Below are 11,548 nucleotides of genomic sequence, written 5' to 3' on the forward strand. Positions count from 1 at the left end.
TGTGCAGAAGACAGCCTTTCGGACGCGTTGTGGTCACTATGAGTTTGTGGTGATGCCTTTCGGGCTCACCAACCCTCATGCCGCATTCATGGATCTCTTGAACCGTGTGTGCAGGCCGATGTTGGATCGGTCTGTGATAGTTTTCATTGACGACATCTTGGTTTATTCCAAGATGTGAGAGCAGCATGAGGAGCACTTGTGGGAGGTTCTGGATACGTTGAGGAGGGAGAGCTTGTATGCTAAGTTCTTCAAGTGTAAGTTCTGGTTGCGTGAGGTGCAGTTTCTTGGGCACCTCGTCAACTAGAACGGGATTTCGGTTGACCCGGCCAAGGTGGAGGCCGTGATGAGATGGGAGGTTCTGAGGTCTCCATCTAAGATTCGGAGCTTTCTGGGACTGGCAAACTACTATCGGAGATTCATTCAGGACTTCTCCAAGATAACCGTGCCCTTGACCCGACTGACGAGGAAAGCCGTGGTCTTTCGCTCGGGGCCCGAGCAGTAGGCCGCGTTTGAGACATTAAGACAGAGATTGTGCGAGGCGCCAATCTTAGCTCTGCCAGAGGGCATAGAGGATTTTGTAGTATATTGCGATGTGTCCATCTCTGGTTTGGGCGCGATATTGATGCAGAGGGGGCATGTTATCGCTTACGCTTTGAGGCACCTGAAGCCTCATGAGGCGAACTATCCGACCCATGATTTGTAGCTGGGGGCCGTTGTTTTCTCCTTCAAGATTTGGCGCCATTACCTCTATGTGGTTCATTGTACTATTTACACGGACCACAAGAGCCTGAGGTATCTCATGGATCATCCAAATCTGAATATGAGGCAGCGTCGGTGGCCTGATGTGGTATAGGATTATGATTGTGAGATCCTCTACCACCCAGGGAAGGCCAATTTCGTGGCCGACGCGCTTAGCCACAAAGCAGCGTCGATCAAGGATATCCGCATGAGGATGACAGTTGTGACTCCGCTGTTGGAGCAGATTCGGGAGGCCCAGCAAGAGGCCATGAAGGAGGATCATCGGAAGAGCAAGCGTATTGTAGGTTAGGTTTCCTCCTTTGACTATGATAGCCGGGGATTGTTGACTCTTCACCGTATTGATGGGTCCCATACCATGGAGGTGTGCATCGGGTATTGATGGATGAGGCACACAAATCCAGGTTCTCTATTCATCCCGGGGCGACAAAGATGTACAAAGATCTTCGTCTTGATTTTTGGTGGCCCTATATAAAGAGGGACGTAGGTTGGTTTGTAGAGAGGTGCCTGACCTACAGGAAGGTCAAGGATGAGCACCAGAGACCTCACGACAAAGTCCACCCATTGGATATCCCGCTGTGGAAATGGGAGGATATTACTATGGATTTATCACGAAGCTTCCCAGGACCGCGCAAGGGGTAGATTTGATTTGGGTCATCGTTGATCGGTTAACCAAGAGCGCCCATTTAATTCCAACTCAGGAGAGCATTTCGGCTGAGAAGTTGGCCGACATCTATATCAGGGAGGTAGTGGCACGACACGGGGTGCCAGTTACAGTGATTTACGATAGGGATGTACGGTTTACTTCCAGGTTTTGGAAGAAGTTTCATGACGAGCTGGGTATTCGTCTGCACTTTAGTACCGCATTTCACCCGCAGACGGATGGTCAGAGTGAGCAGACCATCCAGACTCTACAGTATATGTTGCGGGCGTGTGTCTTAGATTTTGGAGGTAGTTGGGATACTAACCTTCCGTTGGCGGAGTTCTCCTATAATAATAGCTATCATGCAAGTATCGACCATCCTCCCTTCGAGATGTTGCATGGGAGGAAGTGCAGGACCCCGATATGCTGGGGTGAGGTTGGTCAGAGGGTCATGGGAGTACGGAGGTGGTACTTAAGACGACGAAGAGGATCTAGCAGGTTCGGAGCAGGCTTCAAACTGATCAAAGTCGTTAGAAAAGTTATGCTGACAAGCGTCGAACAGACCTGGAGTTCTAGGTCTGGGATATGCTCCTCCTGAAAGTGTCGCCTTGGAAGGGTGTCATTCGATTCAGGAAGCGGGGCAAGCTGGGCCCTAGGTATATTGGACCCTTTAGGGTTGTAGCCCGGGTGGGCAAGGTGGCATATGGGCTAGATCTGCCAGCTGAACTCAGTCAGATACATAGCACTTTTCATGTCTCCCAGTTACGGAAGTGTCTGGTGGACAATTCGACAGTAGTGCCACTAGAGGATATTCAGGTGGATGACAGCCTGAATTACATCGAGTGGCCAGTAGCAATCCTTGACAGGAAATCAAAGGATCTGAGGAACAAGAGATTGGAGTTGGTTAAGGTGTAGTGGCGGCACAGCAAGGGCTTGGAATGGACCTGGGAGCCTGAAGACGAGATGAGGGAGCATTACCCCGGGATTTTTCAGGACCGAGTAGCAGACTTTGAGGACGCAGTCTAAGATAAGTGGGGGAGATTTGTAATACATGATTCCCGGTATGCCTTTAATTCAAGTGTTTCTTATGTTTTTCTCTGGGACTCGATGAGTTGGAGGCCCAACTCGTCGAGTAGAGTCGTGATCCGCGGGAAGTTTAAGTAGTCTACTCGACGAGTCGGGAGACCGACTCAGCGAGTAGACGTTGTTTGAGTGAAACCCTAAATTGAGGGTTTGCACCCTATTTAAACACATTATAACCCCTCAACTCAGCCTCCATCGTCCAAAGCAAACCCTAACTTGAAACCCTAGCCGTTTTTAGAGTGTTCTTGAGCCTTATGGTGTTACTTTGTGTGATTGAAGCTTGAAGAAGAGAAGGAGGATTGTGAGATCAAGGGGGAACAAGAAGATCCAAAGTTTTAAACATATTTCCATCTTATTAGAGGTATAAAGCTGAAACCTTGTCTATTCATTGTCTAGATCTTGATTTTGGGCCTTTTTCTACATCTTTCTAAGCCCTAGAGAGGTTGTATTTAGGATTGGGTATTGGAAGTCAGTTTGTGCTTCAGATATGGGGTTATTGGGGGTCTTTATGGCATAAAGTTGCCCACCTTGTTGCCATAAACACCCCATGCACATTGTAGACCATCTTTTATGACTTTTTGAGCCAAAGACCCCATGCATGGACATCAAGTTCGTGACTTTATGTATAAAAGGGACCCTAGGAGGTCAGATCTATGATTTGGATGCATTAAGTCCCAATGAAATCGACTATATAGTATTGGACATGGAGGGAATCGGCGAGTCGAGATGTTTTTTTCCCCAAAAACGTCCTCTGGAAATGGTTTTTCTTGAGTGGAAGGAACGCTCAACTTGCTAGGGTTTTTCCTTGGACCTAGAAATCATGGGACTCGACGAGTGCTAGAACACACTTGGCGAGTCCAAGGCAATCTCCCAGTCTTTAAAGATGGACTCAACGAGTTGTTCTTACAACTCGGCGAGTCATAGACTGGACGTATTCATATGTTGAAGATGAACTCGACGAGTTCAAGAACGAACTCGGCGAGTCGGTTGAAGATTGTCCGATGTGTGGATGAAGACGAACTCATCGAGCTCTTGCTAGACTCGAAGGGTGGAGACTGGTTTATGAATTTTTGGTGGATATGGGGACTCGACGAGTTGGCGGGCCAACTCGGCGAGTCAAGTCAACTGGATGTTGACTGTGACCAAAGTTGACCTTGACTGATTTGAGTTGACCCTAGTTAGGGTTGCATATTCAAATTGATAACTTAGAAGGGTTGTCATGTAGGGATTGAGGAGTCCAGAAGACTTGAGTTGCATGCCAAGGATAATTCAGACACTAAACGACATCGAGGTGAGTTACCTTCCAGTAGGGTTGGGTCTAAGGCCATAATGCCGGCACACCAACAAGAGTAATTGGTAGATAATTATCTTTGTGATAATTATATTGGTACGCTTATGTGATATGTTTATGAGATATGCTTATGTGATATGCTATGTGTGTTAGTGGTAGTAGCAACGTATAGCTTTTCCCTGACTTGGTCGTTAGGACCGAAGGGTAGGTCAGTACCCTAGATATGCCTGACCGTATGATTATATTTTGTTATTGTATGATAAAGGTAGGGGTGAAATAGTCCCCGATGCCGATTGAGATAGACTAGAGGGTAGTCGGCACCCCAAAATGGCTTGACATCGGTAGGTTAGTACCCTAGAATGGCTTGATACGGGTATGTCAGCACCCCAAAATGGCTTGACATGGGTAGGTCGGGCACCCCAGAATTGTCCGGCAGTATGTATGCTATGTGATTGTATGGTATGTGGTATGATAGGGGAACTCACTAAGCTTTGTGCTTACAGTTTCAGTTTTGGTTTCAGGTACCTCTTCATCCAAGGGGAAGGAGTCGGCTGCGTAGCAGCACATCACACACACACACATTTGATTTCCGCATTGAGTTTTCTGGGATTGTACTATGATTTATACTTTTGTTCGATGTTGTGATTTTTAGACTTATTCATTATGGTTTATGGTTTATGGGTTACTTAGTAAAAAAAAATATAATTTACTTAATTACAAATGAAATTTTTGGACTTGAAAATTGGGTTGTTACAGTAGTTTAGGCCATCATCCACCTAAATGTCATCTAGAGGGACCACTTCTAAATCATTAGCTACACACTTCCGTAGCTTAGAAACATGAAAGGTGTTGTGAATATGGCTAAGATCCTCAGGCAAATCCAACTGATAGGCTACCCGATGTACCTTGGCTAATACATGAAACAACCCAATATATTGGGGCCCCAACTTACCCCTCTTCCTGAAGCGTATTACCCCTTTTTAGGGTGATACCTTCAGTAATACCATATCGCCTACCTGGAACTCCAACTCGGATCGACGTCTGTCATCATAGCTCTTTTGCCGACTCTGATATGTATGTAACCTGTTCATATTAACTGTTATTGAACCTTCCTCTCTTGAAATAATGGTGATTCCCAGCACGAGTCACAGATAAATAACCGTTGCAATGGAACACGAACAATGTCAACATGTTCCACAACTCCCTTTAACCACTTTGAAATCTAGGCATCTTTTAAAGAAAACTCGATAGACCACTTGGAAACTAACAACTGCGAACAAACAACCCAATAATTTGAGAATACTCATTCACAATGACTATGTAACATCCCAAAATTCAAGACCAAAAATTTCATTTTTAATTAAGTTATTATAAAACCAAAAGTATAAGAACATCCATAGTGTGATCCCATATCAAAACCAATATGCCAATATTCAAAACATGTCATAATGAATTAATATTAGAGTATAATCCCAAAGATCTCATGTGAACATAGTGTGATGCGCTGCGATCGAGCCGACTCCTTTCCTTTGAAAACGAAGTACCTGAAACCAAAACTGTATACCATAAGTACAAAGCTTAGTGAGTTCCCCTATCATACCACATACCTTAAAAATAACATACTGTCAAGCATATATGGGTGCCCGACCTACCCCTTCGGTCTCTTTCAACCGGTAACTGCCTACCATATCTGGGTGCTGGCCTACCACTTCGGTGTCTTTCAACCGGTAACCGCCTAGCATATTTGGGTGCTGGCCTACCCCTTTGGCCTCTTTCAACTGGTAACTGGGGGCTATTTCACCCCTACCACTACCATATAATACCTAGCCTATACACATAAATCACATACTGCCTAGCATATTTGGGTGCTGGCCTACCCCTTCGGTCCTTTCGACTTGTACCGGGGACTATTTCACCCATACTTCTACCATTATCATGCTAACTCATAACCACATAATTCATATACTGCCTAGCTTATCTGGGTGATAGCATACCCCTTCAGCCCTATCAACCGGTACTGGGGTCTATCCTACCCCTCCTACCACTATCACATAATATCATAGCATACTAGCACATAAAGCATAATAGATAGTGACATACCAGATAATAATCACAAATACAATCATCTCTACTATAAATCTTCCTACCCCTCCTACCACTATCACATAATATCATAGCATACTAGCAGATAAATCATAAAAGATAGTGACATACCAGATAATAATCACAAAGACAATCATCTCTACTATAACTCTTACTAGTGGGCCGACATTTGTGCCTTCGACCTACTTCTACTAGAAGGTAACTCACCTAATACTGTTAAAGTCCACTGCAAGAGTTCCTTAGCTACTGTCCTGACAACTCCTTGAGCTATCAATACCCAAAACATCATCTAATTAGCAATTGGATCTCAAACCATGATCCATAATCCTTATTGGGGTGAAATGACTGTTTCACCCTCGACCCATCAAGGCCCAAACTGTAAATCCATGAAAGTCCACTAATGGCCCAATTTTTTTCCAAATTGGGCCCAACCCTTACATGGGACTACCCTTTTGAATCCATTCCGTACTCCATAACCCTTCAAGGGTCAACCTTGGTCAAAGTCAACATCGTGGTTGACTCAACTCGTCGAGTTCCATGAATCAAAATCCCTGAATCACGATCCAACACGTCGAATCGCCCCCGACTCGCCATGTTCTCTGGCCACTCATGGTCACGATGAAGCGATTCAACTCGTCGAGTCCCTTCACAGACTTGTCGAGTTCTACCTTATACTAAATCGGGACATAACGACTCAACTCGCCTAACTCCCTTGTGGACTCGCCGAGTTCCATGAACAGTATCGGGAAAATTCAATGGGACTTGTCGAGTTCCTCTATGAACTCGTCGAGTCCCTTGCATTTCTAGACTATATAGATTTTTTCTCAGATCTAAGGTTGTAGCATACAGATCCATATTATTTCCATAACCTATTTTTGTAAAGTTGACAACTTGATAGCTTTGCACGCCTCAAATGGACCGAAACTCAAGATATAGCAATCTACTTCCATGAACATGGCCTTTTCTTGGACAAAAACAGGTTTGGGACCCTTTTTATGATTCTAAGGGCCAAATGTTACTCGAAAGTGGGAATTCTTTACATAGAATCCATGGAGGTTACCATTTTTCTCACAATGGGGTGAAAAGACCCATAAATCAAAACTAGAAGAGATCTAAGCTATGAATCATAAAGATAAGGACTTTTTACCTCTGAAAACTGCCAATGATGGACAAGATCCTAGATCTAATGCTTCTTCTTGAATCCACCAATCTCCTCCTTCTTCCACAATCTTCAAAACACATAAAATTCACTCAAAAACAACTCAGAAGCTTCTCCAAAGCATTAGGGTTTCGTGGATTAGGGTTTGGGGATTGGTTGATGGAAATGAGGCCAAAACCCTAGAGTTAAGTTGTTTAAATAGGGTGCAAAATCCCGGATTTAGGGTTTCCCAAACCCATACCAACTCATCGAGTTGGTCCTCCCCAACTCGTCGAATAGGTTTCTCAACCCGCATCAAATCTTATTCCTACTAGTCGAGTTATCCCTCTTGGACTTGACGAGTTGCCCTTCAAATTTAATATTAATTTTCCTTAATTAGTATTCCCGATTTCGGATGTTACAACTCTCCCCCACTTAAATTAGACTTCATCCTCGAAGTCAAATGCAATCACCTATCGTAAATGGCTCAGACAATAAGACCGTGACTCCCAACAATTGGCGTAAACCAACTGGTGTTTCTTACAAGAACTGACACCTGCCATCCTAAGGATAAAATCATCACCCCACACGATTAATGGCCTTCCCAAGGCAACCAAAACTTCTATCCTGGAGATATCACTCGAACCTTCAATCCCTTCAAGCTACTTCTACCTTCTAAGACCTGAAACCTATCATAACCTGGCTTCCTGATAGCTCGCCCGTGCGGAAACATCCTGAAACAACTCTATGTCAATCCCTCAACTGCTAGCAGAATGATCACAACCCTTCCAACTTTGTTCATATATTGGCCTATCCCGATCTACTAAAACTATCCTTAGAATAATTCTTCAAACTCAGTGAAGAATGACTCCTTGATCTCTCAATTAAAACCGATCTTACTTTCACTGGAATCCGAACCCTAGGGTCTCAATGGTCTGGCTCCCTGTCAAACCCCTTGGATTGAACTGTTACCCATCACGTTGCTGCTAAAAAGGGAAAAAAGTCACTGTCCATACAAGGCTACAAAACACTTATACCTGACATAAGGCTCAGATAATCCTTCGAGTATAAGATTCATCCCTGCAACGGTTAGAATCATACGAGAGCTACGCAACAGAGTCAAACCAATCACTTTGAGATTATTTAATCCCACCGCGAGTGAATTATCACTTCCCAAATCAATCAGTTACTCTATCCGTTCATGAAATCCTAAAACCCCAATACTGATCGAAATACTGGAACTGCCCGAAACGCTGATTTGCCTAAAACACTGAACTTTCTGACACCGTATGCTACTTCCCAGCTGCTTTCCAAAATCCACTGAGACCTTCCTGGTCTCAATTCGTTTGCCAGACATCTGGAATACTGAATTCCATTCCAGTTGCTGAGCCTAATGACTCCTACACCGTCGCCCCATACGACTTCCGAATGCAACTCTCATCTATCAATAGTTGTCACAAGTTATCTTGCCATTGAGGCTCTAACGACCTCCTGAATTAACTAATCGAGTTCATGTGTTGAATGCTGACGTTGCCAAACCCAAAGCTAAAAGTGAGTGCATCATGACTAAAGATAGCATTATATCATAACCGAAATTATGCGGTCCTTCGCTTCCTTGATCCTATGACTGCCGTGGTGTTCCCACGGTCTTTCACTGGCTTAACCAAGTCTAATCCATCTGGGTAATTTTGTAACCCAGTCCGTGGATTTGCCACGTCCTCACTGCTGCACCAGAACTGGTGGGTGCTATGGTTCTTCCTGTGATCTAACATCACTCCCATACTATCTACCAACCTAGTGAAAGCTACGGTTACCCCTGTAGGCTTACAACACTCTAACGCTTTCTGACAACTTTGTGAAAGCTATGGCTACACCCGTAGATTTACAACACTTCCAACAGTATCTGGAAACCTTGTGAACTCAACGGATACGCCCGCCGTCTTACAACAATTCCAACACTATTTGATAACCTTGTGAATGCTACGACTACACCCGCAATCTTACAATACTTCTATCACTATCTGAGAACCTTGTGAATGCTACGGCTATACCCACAGACTTACAACATTTTCCATGCTAACTGACTGCTAGTGAATGCTACGGCTATCCCGCAGTCTTACAACACTTTTCATGCTAACTCAACCGCTGACCATGGTCTTACTACTGATTACTAATCCGAACACACTCAAAGTCGAGCATGAATATACGATCCAATATGCCAACCTAAACTCATGTCCTGTTTGAAATCCCTGACCTGTTTCCCAAAGCCAACTATCCAATGCAAAGGGAAAACGTGGACAAAATGTTGGGACATTTCCCAAACTCCCAACTCCCAGTATCCTCAACCTAGACAGCCACTCGACCTCCTATCTTCCTGGTAGGGATGTGAAACCCATCCACTCGACCTCCTATCTTCCTGGTAGGGATGTGAAACCCATCCTAGTTCCATATCCATCTCTGCTTCTGAATAGCTGATCAATTCTCCCCCACTTAGATTTGACTTAGTCTTCACGACATTTGAGAATTGAAGGATTCCCAATCCTTCTTACCTTATGAAATCCATTGCTGACGACAAACACTTCTCAGTGCTAACGATCGATTACCATTCTAAACCTCTTAAGCTTCATAAGAGGTTTCCTGATACCTATTTTACATCTAGTGAGCATAAGATGCAAGGCGGAAGAAGGAGGAATCGGTTGAGAAATGGAAGTGTCATGGACATTGGGACTTTGGTTAGCCTAGGAGGGCTTATCGAAATTGGGCATAGCAGCGTCGTGGAGAGACAATGCTGATGTAGGATACGATCAAGACTGATCAGTCGAGAGAAGAGAAGAGAGAGATAGAGAAGCCCTGGGAGCGAAAGTGGATGGGTCAGAAGGTATGGGGCGAGTGTTTGTGAAGTAAGGAGGAAGATCTAAATTATCAACAAAATAATAAGATGGGGCATGGTTAGGAGTCATGGAACAAAAAAGGAAAGTTGTTTCATTAAAAACGAAATGGAAAGAGATAACGATTTGTTGAGTGCCAAGATTGAGACACTGATATCCTTTATGAGTGGAAGGATATTCAAGAAAGACACACGGAGTAGAACGAGGGGATAATTTGTGAGGAGAAACAATGTTAGGAAAACAGAGACAACAAAAGACATGTAAGTGATGATATGTTGTTTTAATATGGTATAGTTTGTTAAAAGGAGTGTCATGATTGATGGCGGTGGAGGGAAGAATGTTAAGAAGGTGAACCACCATGTAAAGGGCTTCCACCCAATAACTGAGTGGAAGATGGGCATGAAATAAAAGAGTACAAACGATATTATTGATTGTGCATAACATGCGTTCAAACTCTCCCTTTTGTTGGGAAGTGTGAGGATAAGAGAAGCACATTTGAATGCCATTAGAGTCACATATAATTTGAAATCAAGAATTGGCATATTCTCCACCATTATCACATTGAATAGCTTTTATATTGGATTGAAAGTGATTGTGACTAAGTGCGCAAAAATGAACAAATTTAGAATAAACATCGGATTATGCAAGTAATGGATGCACCCACAAATAATGAGAGTAATCATCAAGAAATATAACATAATATTTGATGCCACTAATACTCGTGACCGAAGAGGTCGGTATATCAGAGACAATAAGATCAAATAGAGAATACAAAATAGAATTAGATAAAGAAAAAGGTAATTGAACATGTTTGCCTATTTGACATGATTGAAATAAAGTATAAATTTTATTATTGTTTGAACAACAAATAGAACGACTATCAACTAAAGACTTGAAAACTTGACGACCAGGACGTCCAAAACGTAATGCCAAATAAACGGAGTAGGGGAGAGGAATGCTTGAAGAGAAGGAGTTCTGATAGCGTAGAGCTCACTGATGTAATCACATCACAATAGAGTTTGGTTGATTTGAAGGTCCTTCACAGTAAAACCAAATGGGTCAAATTCAATAGAAACCATATTGTCACAAGTGAAACGACGCACAAAAATTAACTTTTTAATAATTTAAGGAGTGATTAAAATAGCTTGAAAATGAAGAGGATGATATGGATTTGGAAGAGAGGAGTTGCCAACCTGACTTACAGGAATCCAAGAACCATCACCTACCAAAACAGCTGAAGGCAAATTAGTGCAATTATTTGATACAGTTTTGAGAATACCTTGGTCGGCATTTAGATGCGATGTAGCACCAATGTCCATGTTGTTGGATAAGGTGTCTAAGTCCATAACTATTTCTGGTATGTACTTGACCCGACCCGGCATGGTCCATTTGGGTTGCATGGCACCATGCAATTGGATAGACTAAATGAGAGAGATAACACTTGTGGTTATTAATATATTATAAGCTCTAATATATTAATAATATTATTTAATTAGTTTGATCGAGAATTAATTTTAGAATTAATTAAGTGATCAAAAGATAACTAATTAAATATATGGGTTGATTATGTAAATCATCCATAACTTATATAGTGGGCTAAGAGGCTCCATGGATAATCAAGTTGGGTTAAACCCATTGGAGACTCC

Source organism: Lactuca sativa, chromosome 4 (assembly GCF_002870075.4).
Source record: "Lactuca sativa cultivar Salinas chromosome 4, Lsat_Salinas_v11, whole genome shotgun sequence".
NCBI classification, from domain to species: domain Eukaryota; kingdom Viridiplantae; phylum Streptophyta; class Magnoliopsida; order Asterales; family Asteraceae; genus Lactuca; species Lactuca sativa.